The 21,679-nt window shown below is 35.8% G+C and overlaps 3 non-coding genes across 3 annotated transcripts; all 3 read right to left on the reverse strand.

Moving 5' to 3' along the window:
• Window positions 1–13,978: 13,978 nt before the first annotated feature.
• On the reverse strand, window positions 13,979–14,049 carry LOC129014915 (small nucleolar RNA SNORD108). Its single transcript, XR_008494435.1, has one exon. It is a non-coding gene; the product is annotated as a small nucleolar RNA SNORD108 (small nucleolar RNA).
• Window positions 14,050–15,798: 1,749 nt separating this feature from the next.
• LOC129014907 (small nucleolar RNA SNORD64) lies at window positions 15,799–15,865 on the reverse strand. The gene has a single exon (XR_008494428.1). It is a non-coding gene; the product is annotated as a small nucleolar RNA SNORD64 (small nucleolar RNA).
• A 3,045-nt stretch (window positions 15,866–18,910) lies between these two features.
• On the reverse strand, window positions 18,911–18,985 carry LOC129014916 (small nucleolar RNA SNORD107). Its single transcript, XR_008494436.1, has one exon. It is a non-coding gene; the product is annotated as a small nucleolar RNA SNORD107 (small nucleolar RNA).
• Window positions 18,986–21,679: the final 2,694 nt, after the last annotated feature.

Here is a 21,679-nt window from a genome sequence, read left to right on the forward strand (position 1 = left end):
GAACTCTTGACCTCAAGTGACCGACCCACCCACCTCAGCCTCATGCTGGGATTACAGGCAGGAGCCACCGCGCTCAGCCTCTTTCCTTCCTATGTCTTCTGAAAAACTGACCTCTCCCACATACATTATCCACACAACGTCTTTGTATTTGGATTCCTTTACCTCTAGGTCACTTGTTCACATACAGAATTATTATCTGCAGTATACATGCATTTATGCACAATATACATGACAACAATGCCTAATTATTTAAATGATAATAACAAAAGGAGTTCAGCCTATTTGATGAGCAAGAAATAGTAACTATACTAAAAACACAGAAGCTACAATGAAACTTTGGAGAGGATACAATTCCTAAACTGTCCTGGGCATGGTCAGACTAATGGAATCCATGGACATAACAATATTGTTTTACGCCCCCGTTTCAGGATAATTTATTACATAGCAATATGTAACCAACCAGATCTGAATGTCAAGTAGATGCCAGAAAAAAACATCAAGCTTATGAAAAACAATATATCAAGTCCTGTCTAACCAAACCGCCCCTCTCCCAATCAAGTTAGCACTCAACTGCCCTTACAATCATATTGCTGAGGGAATGAAGAACACTTCAATGAAAGCACTGCAACAGGTCATTCACTGATGGTAGGTACCATTCTTGAGATTAAAAACAAAGACGATAAAATGTTCCTTCTTGGAACTATCATCTCCTGACAAGGAAAAAGAAGAAACACTGTAAGGTGAGATATATAACACTCTAATGAAACAGCTAAGGTGGCAGGTTAAGTGAATGCTCATGTTGAACTTTATTACAGGTTATGTTAACATTTAGAAACACTTCCCATTATCAATCCTATAGCAAAGTCAACTTACAACCTCAGTAATGACTTTAATAGTTTACAGCATCAGCATCTTTCTGTGGTTTCCATGAACTTCACCCTTTATCAAAGAACTGTATGTGAAAACATTTTGTGAAAACTGTACATTTATGAAAACACACATACTGTCAATTTTATAATTTCTAGTAATTAGATGCCTGGTCATTTCTTTTATTATTTAGACTGTCATGTTTGACCATAGATAAGTAAACTAATTAAAGGTACTCTCATCTGTGTGCACGCACGCACCTGTGGCAGGCCAGGTCCCACTAATGCAGGCCTCCATAACAACTGTTTCAGTATTGATGGAGTGGTTAAGTTAAATACTAAAAGCTGAAAGAGCCATTTTGTTATACAAAGGCTGGAATGTCACAAAAGCCCATCAAGTTTTACCTAGGCCTCTTGAACCTTAAAGCACGATTAAACAAGTTTTATTAGGGGTTTGAAGAAACTCTCCAGGCCTCCACAAACAAGTTTATTGGGGTTCTGAAGGAACTCCCCAAACCTCCATGATTTAGTAGGAGACAAGATAATGGTAATCACCTCAGCACCTGGACCCATTTAGATTAATGTAAATTTACTGAGGTTCCAGAGGAAGGTCTCCAAGACTCAGACCTTAGTTATAGATCACTTATGTCTTTAGATACACACTTACACGTACACATATAGCTTAGAAGGTATATAAGTTCTGAAAAACTTTGTAATTTTGAGTTGGTGTGGTGACAATTTCCAGGCCTTCTTCCTGTAACTAGCTCTAACTCTTCCTCCCCTGTTCATCTGCATCTCATTATTGGGGCACGAGAAATAGCAGCCCGACCCTCAGTTTGGTCTGGGAACCAAACTATACCTTCACTTTGATAAAATATATTTTAAAGACTAACTCATTTGATAATTCCAAGGTGGCCAAGAAATACACCTGTACCAGTATTATTTTCCTGAGCTTAGGCAAAACCTCACCAAAACCTCAACCCCAAATAGCACCAGAACCTTCTTACCTATGTTTGCAGTTAACTTGTAAATTAAGGGACTCCATGAGAAAGGAATGTTCCTGATGATTCCATTTGCAGGTTAGCTGCAAATAAATTTTTCACTCATCCTGATTGCCTAAGAAAAACAGTATCCAATACAGAAACATTTATATACAAATCAGGCACCTGAATATACCCATTAGGATAATTTTAGGCTAGCCAGGCATAGTGAATAGAGAAAATCAAGTTCAACCAGCAACTATTTCACTTTCTCACCAACTTTAAACCACACCTTTTAGAAAGATGCAGAGAATATTTAAAATTTTCCCTGCTAATTTTGAATGATCTATAAATCCCCAAAGGCCTACTTTAAACCCATCAGAGACTCAACCACTTTAAAAGGAAAGAAGCAATCTGTTTTCAGTTTATACCAAATTAATGAAGGATAACTTCCAACTTATCCCAAAAGACACCTCCTCTAACATCTTGATCTAGTCAGTACCCACAAATACATCATCGCCAGTATTAAAATGTACTCTCCTTATAGAATGAATGTTTCAGTTACTATTTTCTTTCACTCATCTGTTTCTCAACGGAAATTTCACTGTTTAACACCTACCTCAAATTCCATCTTCTGCTTCTTTCCTTAGGTAATCCAATACTCTGTTTCATGGTAGTCGCTGCATTAATGTCTAAATCACATGCTCTTTGTGAGTTCAATCAAAAACCATTCGTAATGGCTGTTGGGAATAAGAAGTTGAATACAACAGCCCATTGTTCCTAGGATGTTGAATGTCAAGGATGAAGACAGGCACAAAGTGGTTGTCTCTAAAATTTCCTGTTGTTTAAATGTTCATTTTGAAACAGCTTTTGAAAATTTCAGATACAGAAAGTAGAAGTAGTCCTTCTATTCTCCTTTCACTACACAGGACTGTTAAAACGTTGTCACGTCCTTGCAAACAATTTTCATGTGAATCATATTCTTCCTAGATTTTTGTCATGTAGTAATATACAAATATGTACAAATCAATCTTGATTTTAACTCATGTGTTACAATTTCAAACAGTATATTGTATCACCATTATCACCACGCTGAAGTATTAAATGTCAGAATGACAAGCCCCATGTATAATTCATATTTTTATAATTAACTATTAATATTTTAGTTAGAAAAACTAGAGACATATGCACAGACCCCTGTAAACAACTAGTTGTTCACTGAAAAATAATATAAAATATCAATTCAGGACTACAAAACATATTCCATATAGAAATTTTTTAGTGTTAGAATTACATTCATGTTAAAGAAGCTATAATCATTGCAATCTTTGATTTATTGACAGATACCTCAGATAGTTATGATTTTACAGCCAACCTATATTTGGTAAATTTTCAAGAAGTGGAATAGATAAAAACCCCAGTAGCCAGCCATAACATTTCAAAACTTTTACATAGTATCAGTTTGATTGTCATTGCCAAACTGCTGCTTAAAAAGACACACAATTTATACTTTTGATCAATACTGGATAGAATCTTTATAAAAATTTTCCTAATTTACATTGTAAGTAAACTTGAAATCTGATCATCACATATCTGATAGTTTTTAAAAGCTATCAAAAAGTAAAAAATATTCATAACCATAGTTTTTCTATACTCATATAAATATGGAAAGAGGTTAGAAAAGAAAATGTTTACAGACCTGCTTATTATTTAATGAAAAATCAGCATACATTTAGATGTAACAGTTTAAGTGTAATTCTAGAAATATCTTCAAGCTTAGAAATAAAATACTAGTTACACAATTTCTTTTTTAATTTTTTTTTTTTATATAGAGTTTTGCTCTTGTTGCCTAGGCTGGAGTGCAATGGTGCAATCTCAGCTCACTGCAACCTCCACCTCCAGGGTTCAAGCAATTCTCCTGTCTCAGCCTCCCAAGTAGCTGGGATTACAGGCACCTACCACCATGCCCAGCTAACTTTTGTAGTTTTAGTAGAGACGGGGGTTCACCATATTGGCCAGGCTGGTCTCGAACTCCTGACCCTCAGGTGATCCACCTGCCTCGGCCTCCCAAAGTGCTGGGATTACACGCATGAGCCACCATGCCCAGCCACTGGTTCCACAACTTTTTAAATGAAAATAAAAACACAAATCAGTACACGAATGAAAGATTAATACCCCTGAGATAGATCTATGCCACTAAATTAAATTTAGACATGCATGTGAATATATATTTATGATATACATGGATATGCATTTAAATAAATTTGCAAAGAGTACAAATAACAAAAGAACAATTATTTAAATAATCTTCTAACACTCAATATATCTATCTAATTTACAATGACCATTCCCTTCTCATGTCTTCCTCTATCTTTCTAAAGATAAAATATCCAGGGGGTTTTGTTTCTTTGTTTTGTATTAGTATACAATGCACAAAAACCCCACAATGGTTATTTTTCTTATACAAGAGACCTTAATGTTTAAAAGATATGGAGGCAATCTATTGCTCTGTCTCAAAACACACAAACACCAAAATGTTACACAGTCAGTCCCAAGAGGCCAATTATTGATTACCTATTGTACTACTGAACACTTAAAGGAGTCAATTTTTGATATTTTACAATGAAATATTTACAAATTTATACTTTGTTGAGACTTCATGCATCTACCAAACCTAGAGCTTTAGAAAATGTCATTTTTATCTGTTATTTAAAGTGTTTTTTGAATGTTGCCATGCAGTCCAAGTAAATACAAAACTGTGTAGTTCAAAGAGGTAGAAGCAATTTTTCCTTATAAAAGACATTTCCTACAATGACTATAAAAGTATATTTATATAATGCCCTATCAACAATGTAACTATAAAATTAAGACTGAAGTTTTTAATATATAATAGAAGCACTAAACAATGGTTAAAATATATTTTCTTTCTGATTACAATTCAAAGTTGAAAATACACATTCTTTTAACTTTTTCCTTTCACTAAACAACCCAATAAACAGATACCAAAATATGTACAGGTCAAGAAGCCCAAAATTTTATCAAGTTCATTGCCAAGACATTTGCAAAACACAATGAAACCATGAAATTTTACAATGACTTATTTACAAAATTATACTTTGTGAGACTCTATACATCTAGAAAGACTAGATGTTAAAAATTAAAATTTTTTATCTATTATTTACAAAGTTGTCTTGAATATTGTCATGCAACCAAGGGAACACATACAGAATTTTGTATAGTTCCTAGAGGTAGTAGAAAATCTCTTTAATTAAGTCATTTATATCTTGAATATTAACAGGAAATAAAAATTATGATATCAGGAAGTGTATCTGGAAAGACCAAATGCATTTACATGACATTTAATCTAAGTTTTTTAAAATATGCAATTCATATCTGATATAATGGTAAGCTATATAATAACGGGTAAAATGCAGAGAGTCTCTTGTCATTTCCTCCTTCTAATATCCAAATTATAACATGATAAATTTTGTTTAGCTCCAAGAGCCTGTGTATCAATAATCAATTTCATTGCCACGTTAATTGCAAAAGACAACAGTACTAACAAATTTACAACAAGATACTTAAAAACATCTACTTCGTGAGACTCTCTATACATCTAGAAATACTAGATGTTTAAAATACTTCATTTGCTATTTACTAAATTGTCTTGGTTATTGCCATGCCACAAATGAACAGAGAACCATATAAAGATTCTATAGTATATGCTTAAGAATGAATTGCATCATGAACCTCAGTACATCAAAGAAAATAAGATATACCTTTCTTTTTTTTTTGAGAGGGAGTCTCACTCTGTCGCCCAGGCTGGAGTGCAGTGGCGCGATCTTGGCTCACTGCAACTTCTGCCTCCTGGGTTCAAGCTATTCTTCTGCCTCAGCCTCCCGAGTAGCTGGGATTACAGATGTGCACCACCACACCCAACTAATTTTTATATTTTTAGTAGAGACAGGGTTTCACCATATTGGCCAGGCTGGTTTCGAACTCCTGACCTCGTGATCTGCCCCCTCTCGGCCTCCCAAAGTGCTGGGATTACAGGCGTGAGCCTCCGCGCCCAGCCAAGATATAACATTCAATATAGAGATTAGTCTTACATGAAACTGACCGAAACAATTTAATAAAAATTAATTTTTACTTTTAAATAAAAATGGGGGGGAGGGAACCACTCTCCCTAACATGACAGCATATATACATTTAATATATAAGCTTAAATATGTGCAAGTAATTTGTCTTTTACAATCCCAGCAACACAATGAAGACTACACAAAGGGGAAAGATCAACAAAAGAAAAATGTCTCTATCCTCTTTATCAACAAACTACATATTTACAAAGTTGAAATGATATAGAACTATGATAAACACAGCTATTTAATAGTAAACCCAAGAGAGCCACCCCCACAGAGCTCTTAAAATCATTTGCAGGGTTAAGCATAGTTTAACAAAGTGATGCTTGCAATATATGCATGTCCACACTGTCTATAAAACAAAAAAAAGCTAAAGAGGATTGTACAGTTGTCTAGTGATATCCATCGGGGATTTGTACTTGTACTGTACCCCCATACCAAAATCAGTGCATACTCAACTCCCTCAGCTCTTCAGATCCCATGGTTATGAAAATGAGGTGCTCTGTTTACTCGGGTTTCAGATTGTGCCAATGCTGTACTTTCCAGCTGCATGTGCTTGCAGATGCAAAACCCGCAGATAGGAGGGTTGACATGACAACTGTACATCACAGAGATGAAATGACAAAGTATTCAACATCCTTCTCCACGTGCTTCCCAACAAACAAGTGAATCAAGAAGCTAATGCCTATATTAATAAAAATACCTATGATTTTTATATACATATATATCAGCAATGTCTACATATTAATATATAAAGAATAGGTATTTTAAAGATATAACCTGACTGTACTCACAGCAATCTAAAAATCCCACTCTACCACACAGGTTTGGGATGCCATTTCACTTCAACAAACATAAAAAGCTTCTGCCCTATAGTTTTAAGTAAAATATATCCACCAAATACAACAAATTTCTGCACATCTGTAAAGGTAGATGACATATTATACATGGACACAACTAACAATCAAATAAACCTCTACATACACACCAAATTTTTTTAAAAAATAAAGGTTAACACTTCTATTGGCAAAAGATTGTTTTCACCATATTTTAACGTTCATATATGTGCATGGTGGGTGTTTCTACACACCTAGGAAATTCAGATGTTATTCAAGACGCTTATCTATTACTCACACAGCAGTTAAATGGTCTCCAGCTCTATTCAGGCACCCAACAGCCCAATAAACACAGGAAGGGACAAGCCACCAATTAGGTTGGAATAAGAAAAAATAATATAAAAATGTACATTTTTATATAAAAATTTTTTAGACAAAGATAATCTCATTTTTTAAAACTCCAGAACCCAAAACAAAACCAAGAAAACCCTCAAAATCAAACCTCACAAGCACACAAAGATGCTAACTCTATTGGCAAACAATGATTCTACTTTTGAATAAAAATATATTTCCAAAAATGACAGAAATTGCATATTCAAAAATATTGTTGTAATATTTATCTTCTAGATACAATATAATTATATATTCTGCATCAACCAAATAAATCCCATATAAACATGGCATAGCAATTCTACTGATCAAACTAAAGTGTTTATGCCCTTGTCTAGTGGTTTACTGGTCACAATATATGCCTATTAGTAATCTGTATGCAGATGCTAAAAAGCAATAGGTAACATTTTTCTACCATATATTTAGCAGCCATACAATATCTCTGGCAACTTAAGAATATTTCTATCCTATGACAATAAATGTTGTTTATACAGTGATATGTATGTATATATAAACCTGCATACACACAAATACACGTGTCGGCAATTCCTACAAATCAAAGACTGAACAATTAAAGCAAAACAATTATATATTGTGACTGTTTTATACACACGTAACAAAATTCCCCTTCAGCTGCTCAATTATTTACACACATAAATAATCTGCCTATGTGAGGAAGGGAACAAAAGCTTTCACTACACATGTATGTATATATCTATCTATATATAGATAGATATATAGATATGTGTTTACATGTGTATATATATTTAGAAACATGCAGACATAATAGCTCCTATGCTTTAAAACCATGTATATTGTATACATGTATATTGTATACACATAAGGGTTCCATTATCACCCAATGATCTAATGAACTCAGGTTTCACATCCCATTGCTAGTATTCCCATAAAAACTTATAAAATGCCTCTACAGATAGAAACATTTTAAATCAAAAACAACTCACTATTGTTAAAGTCACATTTTTTTGGCAAATGAGAACTTTTCTAACCTATGCTATTTGACTCATGTGGCAATTTTTCTGTTATATAAAAAACTGCATATACACATCTGAAAACTATAAACAAAGGCAGACCAACATTTATGATAACATTTCCACCATGTTGCATCTGTCAGAAAAACAGTCACATATATATTTATATTGAGATACATAGTATTATACTACAAATTGTAAGAACATTTCTATTATATCTACCACAACCTAAAAATTAAGCCCAATGATCCAATGAGCAGTTGGCTTTTTGCAAGCAAAACTGGTTCTATCCCCTATGAATTAAAAATGACGTCTATACATTTAGAAAAATAGATGTTAAAAATATTTAGCATATCCACCAGCAATGAATTAATGTTTAGGGGCAATTTAATGAATTAATCTTCTGAGACGTGATTTAACACTCCCACTAGCACAAGGAAAGTAGTCTACCTGTAATGTTAACAAATTAGTCTACAAATTAATTTAGTCTACAATGTAATGTTAACAAATATGTAAGACCACCACCACCATCTTCACGTGAATTTAAGTCTGGAGGCCCTGCAACATATGCTCATATGCACACAGGGCTCCAACACCCCACCCTCTTATCTCCTAAATCCACATCTAATATTTGCCTAATACTAACAAAGCCATCTAAGAGTCGAGACACTCCTATCAGTAACAAATGACACCATTGTGTAACAATTTAATGTCCCCCAAAATGCAAAATGTCAGCCATCTCTATGCTGGTTAAGATTTAGTAACACAATCCTGTCGGTTATATACACAAAGTAATACAAATCCCACCCAACCCTTAACATGTAAGCGTTCTAGAGGCTGGCCTTTTCGGCAATTCCATCATGAAAAGAAAATCTTACACCATGTAAATTTTAACAGAAAGACCATTGACAAAATAACATTTACATCCATGACTTTCATACATAAAGCAGCATTAATAAAACTTCTTAGTTAGAAGTTGTACACATTAAGTTGCCCCAGAAAAAAACATCCATAGCAATAAACCAAAATAAAGGGATTTTTAATGTACATCACTCAGAGGTACTTTAACAATTTTATCTCTAAAATCATTTCTTAAAATGTTTCTATATACTTTAGCAAACTAATTGTTAGCAATATCTATGTACCAAGAAAATGTCATAAAACAATTATTTAGAAACTTCATACACTGTATCCTCAAAGGCACATAAACAAAATGCCTTTTTTTCTCATTAACGCTTCCCATGTCATTTTCTATTACCCTTATGCACTCAAAAAGTGAATACAGAATTGTGTATATCTTTAAAAGGTGACCTGAGAATTCCTTTCTAACAACTGTTCCAGAATAAAATTCTACCAAATAGAAGCTTCCCTAGGAAACCAGTTATTCAGCCACAGCAACTACATTAACAAGCTTAATAGATTCATGTTCAAAATTTAAGTGTTTGCTTTTAACTAATTACATTCCAAGATTATGCAAAAAAATACAACTATTACACATTTAATTTCACTGTCTGGCTTACCTAAGGCACAATGAACAATTCATACACATTTATCATTCAATGTGTATCTTATATTTTCATTTCAATACTATTATCCAAACATAATTTTCCCACATATTTAAACAAACTTGTAAGCTAAATGTCCACGAAAAAAAGTTTATATTATTTGAATATTTGGAGCTCTTTCACAATGCTAGCAGGAGTTGGGGAATGATGTCCTTATTGCATGTGCACACAATTATATCACGTGCAGGGCTTTTACTGGTAAATCTTCCAAAGGTGAGTAGACTCTCCACAGCAAGAAAAAAAATATTATTGGTTGATGAAGTTCAGGCAATTATCAATCTATCTTTCTTTCTTCCAAGGTTCTCTAGCTGATGAGGCATGTAGCTGAATTCAACAAATGTTATCCTTCCCCTTCTATCCATATATTCCTGCAGGGTTGGCTTGTCAACTTGAGTTTATACAGACTACCCAAAATATTTCAAGTTTTATATATTTGAAATGTTTTTCAATTCAGTAGATAGTTCTTTATGCACCTGCCAAGCTGTGACTCAGATGGCATTTTGGGGATGAATTCGGATTGAAAGTTGCCGTTCTGATGCTGTAAGGAGCATGCAAATAGAGTAGATCTGGACTATGGCTCTACAGTGGACCCTGGCCAAAGACCCTTTAAGGCAGACATCTCCAAGGGGGTTTAGACTTCCACTGCAGTCTAGAAATAAAAATGCTCCAGAAGAATCTGTAAACTACAATTTTCTCCATGCTGGGGTGGTCACTCAGACTACTCACTCCTGCTGATGTATTTCAGTGAAAAAATGGTTCACAAATCTACCATAAATCATACGTTGCAATCAGTGTTTCTTGCTGCAAAAATTTCTGAAAATTTTTAAGGATGAGAGGATTAGAGTGAGGGAATGCCACAAAATATACTAATCCAAATGTTTGGTGTCCACAAGTGGGTGGTTTCCAGTGTTGATTGTGGCAAAAGATGTTCTAAATATTACAAACGTATGCAATCATTGTCCTCTTCCTTGATTATTGCTCATTTCTAAAACTCTTGAAACATGACAACTGCTTATTTATTAAGAAAACCTGACAAGGTTTGTCTTGTTTTCCCCAAATCAGCTCTGCCAGATAGATGAATTAAAGATCTGAGGTTAGAAGCAAGGGGAGGAGTTGAAAGTATGTGAATACAGTTAAGATGACAAAGCCCTCACATGGAAGAGTAACTTCAGATCAGTTATCCAATGGGGTGAACAGTATCTTTTGTACAGTAAGTTTCTAAAGGAAATAATCCTGGTCCATCTTTTTTAAGCTGCAATTTAGCCCATGAATGAAAGCTGTTTCCTTGCTCCTTAGCTGGCATCTCCTTTATACGTCTCTTCAGAATTGACAGTCAAATGTATCACAGTGATCTTAAAAAGATGTTTCTGAATGTAAATGAGTTTGAAATATTTCACAAATTTACTTTCTGCTTATTTTCTTGTTCAATTATCTGTTCATGATTTGTCCATTTTCAGAACAATTTTTCAAGCCTTTTTGTTTACACTGAGTTGTAGATCATATTTATGTACACTACAGAAATCAACAGAGTAAATAACCAATATATTTTGCCAACCCAAATATAATAGATGCATTTACATTTATTTTTATGTTGTCAACTACTCTTAACACACCAACAACTACACCCTCTTATCCTCTCCAACAGCAATGCCCTCTTGATTTCCAACAGGTTTGCTCAAAGGACAAGTTCATGTGAACACGTGCTTTTTTTTTTTTTAACCTGGAATATTTATTCTCCAGTGAGCTAGCCTGAAGCAGGTGGAGGCATCCAATAAAATACAACCTTAAGGAACTACCTTTTCTATTTTTAACAAACCCCCAGTAAGAAATCTGGCACTATCTCAGGAACCTTTCCACTTGATCAAACAGACAACTTTAATTTAAGGCAAGACACTATGTCCCAATTCCCTACTCTCAGCTATGTGGTACAATGAAATGCCCTTGTTCTTGACCTAAACCCTAACAAAGAATGGAGGAAAAAAAATCAGGGTGAAACTGACAACCATACTTTGCCTGTACTCTACTAGAGGGCAAATTTGTTATACTTTCTTCATTCATGTACTGACCCTACCAATGATTGTGGTAACAACATACCAATGAAACAAAAATTGACTATCCATCAAACACATACTAGATGTTAATTATTACACTAGGCCTTGAAGACAAAACAGTAAAAAGTACAGTCAAGGCATCTGATAAACCGTTAATGTTTCTTTCTCCCTATAAGGGAAAAATATCAAAAAAGTCAGTCTATTTAGCCTTTTGGAACTATATTTCCAAATTCTGCTATGTACTCATCTTAGACAAATGAAAAGCATTATTTCAGTAAGTCAAAGCTTTTAAAGAAGGTATCATCATTGTGACTTAAACAATTTCTAAAGGATGGATTTTTTGGTTTTTGTTGCTACCTTGACATCATTGCCTAAGGCTGTAATGATGTCAGTAGATCAAACACCCAGTCTACCTAAAATGTGAAGCCACGGTGTCCAGCCATGCTCACTAGAGTTACACATTATTCAATTGACATTAAAACAAAAAGTACAATGTCCCAAATTTGTTGCTACCCTCCAAAATAATTTCAATAATTCCTAGGCCATATATATTTTTAAATCCTCTGTAATTTCTTCTCATTTTGTTCAGTCCAACCCAAAGAAGTCTGCTTGTTTGAAGTCTGGGTTTCTTGTTCAGTTGCTGTATCACAGAGAATGACTGATTTGACCTGAATATATCCATATTCTTCACCACTTCCAAACCTGGAGGAGTCTCAGCTGAAGTGGCTAATTTTACAGTTTTTAAGTAAAAGAGAACAGTCTATTCCCAAAGAGAATCATCATTGGAAAACAGTACTAAATTTCAAAAAACTATAGCCACTGGAATGCCAACCTGTATGTTGAAATTTCCCAAACCCAACATATGTAAATCCACCAGAAGCAGATGCTTAAAATCAAACAATAAATAAATAAAACAAGTTATAAAGAGTTCAGTAATTAACATTAAACACAAACAGGATTACCTTTCCTTCCTCCAAAAGGGTAGGTATTAGGCAGAAATTACCACACTATATTCATTGAGATCATATCGGCTCTTAAAATATTATTTTTTTAATCTACTGTTTCTGGAATTCTTGTCTTCTTTTACCCAAAGTGAATTTATAGGGATTGAATTTAGAAATGGCTGATTTTAGTCAAATTTAATTTAATTTAGATTTAAATGGGTATAGTTGATTCACTGCTAGGAAAATTATCAAAAATAAGCTCGTTTCCTCATATCACGTAGGTAATTTAAATTTATATTAGAAATGTATTATTGTAAGTGATATATGTCTATATTTCCAGGAAATTATGAAGTGTTTACATCCTCCCATGTATTTGAACACACTGGCTACTAATAGTCATTCCTATTAATAACCTTGCAAGAAAAATACATATGGTATTCTACATTGCCTTACATTATTATATAAGACAACTTTCAAGATTCCCTGGTCATGATCACATTTTAAAATATGCGATAACATGATATATCATTGCTTTTTCCATATCGGTGTACATTAAAAGACATATAATAGCACTCTAAGTGTGGTTCCTAGATGTGTAGCATCTAGAAACTTGATAAAAATCAACTTTTCATACTTATACCTAACAAGCCAGAAACACTAAGGTCAGGACCCAGTAAACTGTGTTTAAAAAGCCCTCAGGTGATTCTTATCCACACTAAATTTAAACAAATCACTGACTAACCAAAGCTATCTAGAAATACAGTCCTTTATTCATTCTAATAATTTATCAAGAAAAGACATTTAATCAGTACACTTTGCTAATTAAAAAAATCTCAGTAAAAGACAATATTACCTATTTATGGTCACCTCAAGAAAAGGTATAGAAGCTAACATGGGAAAGGTAGCTGACATTCTTTATCTGAAGTAAAACAGAAACTTGTATGTAAATGATAATTCTGACTCCTAACATACACCACCTATTGTCCTACAATTCAAACCGTGCAAGTTTTCATTATTTCCAACAAATGAAACAATCATAACATTACTCTCAATTTACCTGTCTCCCTTCATACAACTCAAGAACATGTTCAACCACATTAAAATTTGCTTATTTGTTTTCCTCCTACTACTCATTAATGCAATTTGCCATCTATTGCTAACTCATTCCTTTCACTACTCTCAGCAAATTACTTTGATCATGAATTAGCAAGGCTGGACCTCACGCTCCCTTTGCAGGAATGCAAAGTGTCATCCAAATCAAGAAATAATGATTCTCATCATTAAGCCAACCCTCCTCCTACCACTCCACCAAAACACACACACACACACACACGTGCACACACGCACATACACGCGTGTCAACTCTTCCAGAGATTCTTATTTTCAGGGGATTTATTTTAAGTCATCTGTGAAGTATCACCCCACAAATGAGGTTGTTTGGATAGGCTGGGCCAGCAACTACCACTGCATTCTCTAAGTTGCACCAAACATCTGAAGGTAAAAGACCCCCTTGTCAACACTACACCTCAACATATCTGGCACTAATTCCCTATTTTTCTCACTTAACTGCTGATTTCTAATCTAATTCAGTTAGTAGGAAGGGAAAAACTCATTTTTCTCAATTCATCCAACATATCCCTAACTGCCTGGATCAAGAACACTAAGAGAACCAAACAAATCTGAGAGGTTATAAATACACTAACATTTCTACCAGAAGAAAAGAGACTCAAAGGCAAGAACTATAAAATAACTTATCTATCTCACTTTTAAAAGAATGTTCATTTCTCTGAACCCCAACAGCTTTTCACTATAAACCAGTCATTTGTCATGTGATCACAGTATCAACACCCACATCATTAACATGTACATATGTATACACAAACACATAACACATACAGAATTTATCAACTAAGATAACAACTAGAGAATAAGATCTTGCTATATTCAATGTTCATGGTATATTTAATACACGCTTTTCTAAATTACCTTTTTATTCACCATTCCTCCTTCATAATAACTACTTATAGGCAAAGCAAAAGCGCCTACTCATAGAATGTCAATCACAGATAACGAAAGACCCATCAATCATACAAACAAAAATAGAGTATAGAATAATGTGAGATTAGAGATGTGATTCAAAAATTGCATGGTATTTAGCAAATCTTTTAATCTCCGTGGGGCTCAGCATCAAAAACTATATAATGCCAATTTCATCACCTTAACTGAATCTAAGACTCAAAACTAAATCTCCACCTACGTCTTGTAAAGATACAGCAAAGGGTTAACTTAAAGTAGAATTAAATTAATCTCTGTAAATGTAACTTAAGCATTCTGCTAAATATATAAATTAAGTCTCCTCTCAAACCAATGTCTCAGCCACAAACTAGCAATTTCTCAATTATATGCCAAATGGAGAAGCTGCCTCAGTGCCAGAAACATGCTCATGAAACTTTCATATAGGGTTGCAACCAGGTGATGCAAGCAATAGGGTTAAAAAAAAAAAAAAAAAAAAGAGCATAGGAGCTCCTAAGTACTTATTCTCTTGAAGTGATCATTTGAAATGCATAGTAGAAATAAGCAAAGGTGTGGCTGGGTGCGGTGGCTCACGCATGCAATCCCAGCACTTTGTGGGGCTGAGGCGGGTGGATCACTTAGAGACCAACCTGGCAAACATGGCAAAGCCTGTCTCCACAAAAACATACAAAAATTAGCCGGGCATGGTGGCACATGCTTGTAATCCCAGCTACTCTGGAGGCTGAGACAAGAAGTGCTTGAACGCAACAGGTGGAGGTTGCAGTGAGCCAAGAAAATGCCAAAGATGAGACATACCAATGCAGTGAACATAGAACACACTCTACAAAACATTAACTGTACTAAAGGATCTAGAACCAACTTCCTTGTATTGCACTGGAAAAACCTACAACACGCCATTATCCTTAACCTGTACTGGTAGGAAAAACCATGTGAAATTTAGAGTCTAAGAATTTATGTTTTGAGTATTTGTGTCCTGGAGTCTTTAGATTGGTAGTAAGGCTGGACTTCAGAGTAATCACGTTGAGCTTTACTTCATCATGCTCAGTAAACACAGCTCATCACAAATCCAGCCCAGGTCTTTCCCAATGTCTTTCCCATCAACTAGTAAAAATATGTAAAAAATTAAATTCCTGCAGACAGTGTACCTCTAACCCATAAGGACAGTCGCTGGCCTGGAAGAATAAATGATAAGAGTTTTATGTGACAATGGATGTAAAACAACAGTAACAACAACAGTATCATTCAAAGCACACAGAATTAAGGGGAATTATGAAGAAAAAGACATACACAGCAATCTACATGAAGGAAACACACACACACACACACACACACACAGAGAGAGAGAGAGAGAGAGAGAGAGAGAGAGAGAGAGAGAGAGAGAGAGAGAGAGAGAGAGAGAGAGAGAGAGCAATCTGCCAGTTGGGTCTCATAGAGCTAAATACAATAACTATTTCCACTAGCAAACTGTCCAAAGAACTGTAACAGAAATATCCTAATGCCAACACAGGTAGTATCAACAACTTGCTATTCTCCCCAATAATTAAATGTAAACCAATTTTAGGACTAGAGTACACTGAAAACATGCATCAAAAAATTCCAGAGTTAAGTGTAAACAAATGGTATAGAAAGATAGAGGACAGACAAATAAAATCAAGGCTGGCACAACGTATGAAACACAAAGTCCAAAGAAAGGATTCTGAAGGAGGTCTAAACTAACTACTAACTTCTCTGACAAGAAACCAAAGTAGCACAGTAATGCAGTCCAGATTTTCTCATGAGAACCCACACTATTATTCCTGATACATATCTCCGAAACATGAACTCATTAGATTTCAGGAACTGTATCACGTCAACTCAATTTTTGCTACCAAAGAACAAATGATGTAACATAAAATGAAAATATCTATACAAACAAAACATCCAAAAGACGGGAAACAGTCCGAACAATTCAGATGTACAACCTAACCCTCAAGGTCACTGTATTCTCATTAGTTCAACAGAAAATGATTCACATTAACTAAACATCAAGTTCAAATATGAGGCTCCTTCTTGAATCTTGGGCACTTCGTATGGACCTTGCTTTTTAAGTTGAATCGGCTCAGCAAAGCAAATTAACCCAGCCAAGTTTTTCCTACTAATCATTTCTACGTTGTACTAGTTCTTAAAACACATGGGCAAGCAGGCATTGTGAAAAAAGATTCCAGTGACCCACACAGATGCTGGTGAAAGTGGAAGAGCTAGAAGAACTGTTTCTCCAAGTCTGCAACCCCCTTCTTATTGTACAACCACCTGATCCCTTTATCAACATATACTTCTACCACATTCCCCACCTCTTTACTTTCTATTGGCTTAATAAATACATCCTTTTAACTTTATATCTCATTTTTTTCTTTTTTTTTTTTTTCCAAACGGAGTCTCACTCTGTCGCCCAGGCTGGAGTGCAGTGTCATGGTCTCGGCTCACTGCAACCTTTGCCGCCCAGGTTCAAGTGATTCTCCTGCCTCAGCCTCCTGAGTAGCTAGAATTACAGGCACACAACACCAAGCTTGGGTGATTTTTGTATTTTTGAGACAGGGTATTGCTATGTTGGCCAGGCTAGTCTCAAACTCCTGATATCAGGTGATCCGCCCAACTCAGCCTCCCAAAGTGCTGGGATTACAGGCTTGAGCCACAACACCTGGTCTCAAATATTTCTATTGAATTAAATGTTCCCCCTCTCACCATGCAAGAGAGGACTTCTCACTCCTGTAAACTCAAATAGCAGTTGCTGATTTCTATCTTTTTCTTTTTACCTTGAGATGGGAGTCTCACCTCTGTCACTCAAGCTGGAGTGCCATTGGTGCGATCTTGGCTCACTGCAACCTCCACCTCCTGGGTTCAAGCAATTCTCCTGTCTTAGCCTCCCGAGTAGTTGGGATTACAGGTGCCTGCCACCACGCCAGGCTAATTTTTGTATTTTTAGTAGAGGTAGGGTTTCGCCATGTTGGCCAGGCTGGGCTTGAACTCCTGACCTCAGGTGATCCAACTGCCTCAACCTCCCAAAGTGCCAGGATTACAGACGTTTTAACAACCACCAAATAACCCCAAAGCCATACCCAAAAATACACTGTAAATATCATCGCGAGGTAGTAAACAAGTGCTGGTAAACACTAAGTAACTCAAATGACCTCTATCTGGGAATGGCTGACTACATGGTATAAACGTATGGAGTCAGGTATCAGATAGGCCTAGATTCTGATGAGATATTGTCATAAGGAAGTAACTATAAAATACCCAAAAACTTGTTTTCTAACATAAAAAAAATTAGTACCTGGCACAGTGGCTCACACCTACAATACCAGCTGAGGCAAGAGGACGGCATGAGGCCAGGAGTTCAAGACCAGCCTAAGCAACATAGTGAGATCCCAACTCACAGAAAACTAAAATTAGCCAGGCATGTTGACACATGACTGTAGTCCCAGCTACTCTGGAGGGTAAGGTGAAAGGATCGTTTGAGCTCAGGTGTTCAAGGCTGCAGCGAGTTATGTTAATGCCAGTGAACTCCAGCCTGGACTGTGAGATACTGTCTCACTATACAAAAAATTAGCAATGCTGCCTCATTCATTCACTTAATATTTCTTAAACATCTATTGTGTGATAGGCTCTGTACAAGTTAATCAACTGCACACAGCAGAAGAAAAAACAAACAAAATCAACTGTCCTAAAAAACCAACAGTATTCATTTAAAGGCATGTGCTATACTCACTGTGTTCCATAATATATGCTCCATAAATATTATTCCTCCTCCTTCCTGGACATCACTTAGAACCCTAGAACTCTGGCACTTTTTTTTTTTATCCGAGAGGCGGTAGTCTCATTTTTACACATCCTTGTTTCCATCTCACCAAGTGCCTCTGCCTTCCGTGATCCAAGGATAAGTTTCCTTTTAGCTTTCGACAACGTACAACATGCAGGAAAAAAAAGGAACTCAGAATATCTATACAAATAAAAAAGGGTATCTGAGCAACTAGCAAAGTGCAATACTACACCTGCCATTTTTAAGCATTCAAAGTTTTCACAACATTTTCCGCAGAAAATCTTGAAATCGAAAAGCCTAGTGAGGCACACTGACTGGATTTCAGAGCGTCATTTTTAAGCTCAAATTTTGAAATCATTATGTTCAGACAAGGTCCTATGTCATCATGAACCTAGCCAAGGCCTCTGCAATATATGCTTATTTCTCTTTATAAGGTTATTTTACCTGAGCAGTTTACGTTTCTGTCCTAAAAGCACTTAATATGATTTTCAGCCTCGTCGTGACACTATTGAGTAGGATCCACACTGACGACACATCCAATTTTAGCGATCTGATTCTCTCTTCCTTTCAGAGGCATCAACTAAGTGGTCAAAAAGTGGTATTGTATGACACTGAAAAAGTTACAACACAAATATACTATTTCAGGCTCAGATGTCATTCTCCCACTACAAAAATCCCATGAAAATATACCTTGCTTTATTATATACTAAGCATTATTATGTGTATGGACAAGATGAAGAGAACTTAAATGCAATTATAAGACAGAATCAAGCAATGTATTAACTATCAGAAAACATGCATTTAAAAACTTCAACCCATGGCAGGGTGTGGTGGCTCACACCTGTAATCCCTGCACTTTGGGAGGCTGAGTTGGGCGGATCACCTGAGGTCAGGAGTTTGAGACCAACCTGGCCAACATGGTGAAACCCTGTCTCTACCAAAAATACAAAAATTAGCCAGGTGTGGTGGCCCACACCTGTAATCCCAGCTACTCAGGAGGCTGAGGCAGGAGAATCGCTTCAGCTCGGAAGGCAGAGGCTGCAGTGAGCCAAGATCACACCACTGTACTCCAGCTTGCGCAACGAAGTGAGACTCTGTCTCAAATAAATAAATAAATAAATAAAAACTTCAATCCATGGATTATAACTGACTACCTGCTGAAATCAGTGAAGGTAGTATCAGAGGTAAACATACCAGGTAAAGGGTGTTTTTGCTAATCTTTGAAATGAGATCATGAAAATTCTAGTCAAGCAGCACTATTTCACATAATTATCTATGTAAATCAGTTTCTACTTGTAATATTCTATTACAAGAACCTATAAAAAGCAAAATACCAGTATGTTAATAACAAACTTCTGAAATTTGACATCATAATTAAGGAATAATGAGTTCACAAAAGCAGGGAGCTCCCTAAGGAACTTTCAAAATCTTTTTCATTCCAAGCCAAGTTTACCTATCATATAAAAAGTGAATACCTCAAATACTTCAAAACCTATTTTAAGGTAGCATAATTTTTACCCCAAAATTCTATTTGAAATTATTCTATAAGCTACAATGAAGGCATGTCAAACATGATATGCAACATGGACATATTTAAGGAGCTGGTTAATAAAATGTGTATCAGAAAATCAGAAAGTTGTTGACCAACCATGTTTTAGATGAGACATGTATGTATTTTATTTTATTTTTTTTTTTTTGAGACGAAGTCTCACTCTGTCGCCCAGGCTGGAGTGCAGTGGCGCGATCTCGGCTCACTGCAAGCTCCACCTCCCAGGTTCACGCCATTCTCCTGCCTCAGCCTCCCGAGTAGTTGGGACTACAGGTGCCTGCCACCACGCCCGGCTAATTTTTTGTATTTTTTAGTAGAGACGGGGTTTCACCATGTTAGCCAGGATGGTCTCAATCTTCTGACCTCGGGATCCGCCCGCCTCGGCATCCCAAAGTGCTGGGATTACAGGCTTGAGCCACCGCGCCCAGCACATGTATGTATTTTAATGCAAGAATGTACGACGATTTTTAAGTAACATCAAGCATTAACTACCAAGAATGTTTTAAGACTGATATGTTGATGTGTGTCCCTAGTAGAAACACGCAGAAGCTTAGACTAGCATTTCATAACAAAAGATTCACCACACTCAATTATACTATCCATATCCCAAGTTTTCTTCTATTATATCATCACAATCAGGATTCTCAAAAAGTCCAGGAAGCTCCAGACAAAAGAAAATGTAACATCACCAAGCAAAATAACTACAAGAAGCAAGCATCTTGCAGAATCTAGAGCTCTTGTAACTTACCTTTAACTCATGTAACAGGCCATATTTAATTAAAAAGGTCCTGAAAACAGCTTTTCTTCAAATATGCTGCATAATCACTCATGCCAAAATCTAAGGGCCATCCATACCAGCAAACCAGTGCAAGGAGAAATGCTTCCCCTCCAAAAACAAACAAAGAAAAAAGTATAATTAGAAGTAGTTCCAGAGCAGTATGGGAAGAAATCACAGGTCTCTCTACATACTACCCCATGGTTTGTAGAGGAAAAGTGTTTGTCTTATCATCAGTCAATTTGTCTGAACTGAGAAGCTCTGTCTTGAAAGATCCAGATAAAGTACTTTCGTTGCAGCTTTGGTAAATCAAGAAGTTTGTTTTAACATTTACAAATTCTGAAAATACTGATGTCACACCTGCATTATATAATCTCCTAAAGCAACTAAGTCTTCGCCTCTTTATTTTCTTTACCTGAGAGTGGCCATTAATCTGAGAAGCTATTCTGGCAGAGACCATATCAAGTCAGTAACAGGAACTATTGTTACTGATAGTTCCTTTTCCTTGAGTGATTACCACCTGCAAGGATGTAATTTAAAAGATGGAAAAGGTGACATTCACAACCACTCCTGGTAAATTCAAGAGAAAAAATGTAATTTCAATCAGTCTATCAGTATTATGGAGTTAACACCAATCTCTTTAGTGCTTGGTAAACCAACTGCTACAATCACTATGAATCATTCCCTCGCTGTCTACTATAAACCTTAGCTGCAAAACCTAAAAATCTCTTCCCTTTTATAAATGGCTTCTTTGTTCCATAA

The sequence above is a fragment of the Pongo pygmaeus genome, chromosome 16, assembly GCF_028885625.2.
Source record: "Pongo pygmaeus isolate AG05252 chromosome 16, NHGRI_mPonPyg2-v2.0_pri, whole genome shotgun sequence".
NCBI classification, from domain to species: Eukaryota; Metazoa; Chordata; class Mammalia; order Primates; family Hominidae; genus Pongo; species Pongo pygmaeus.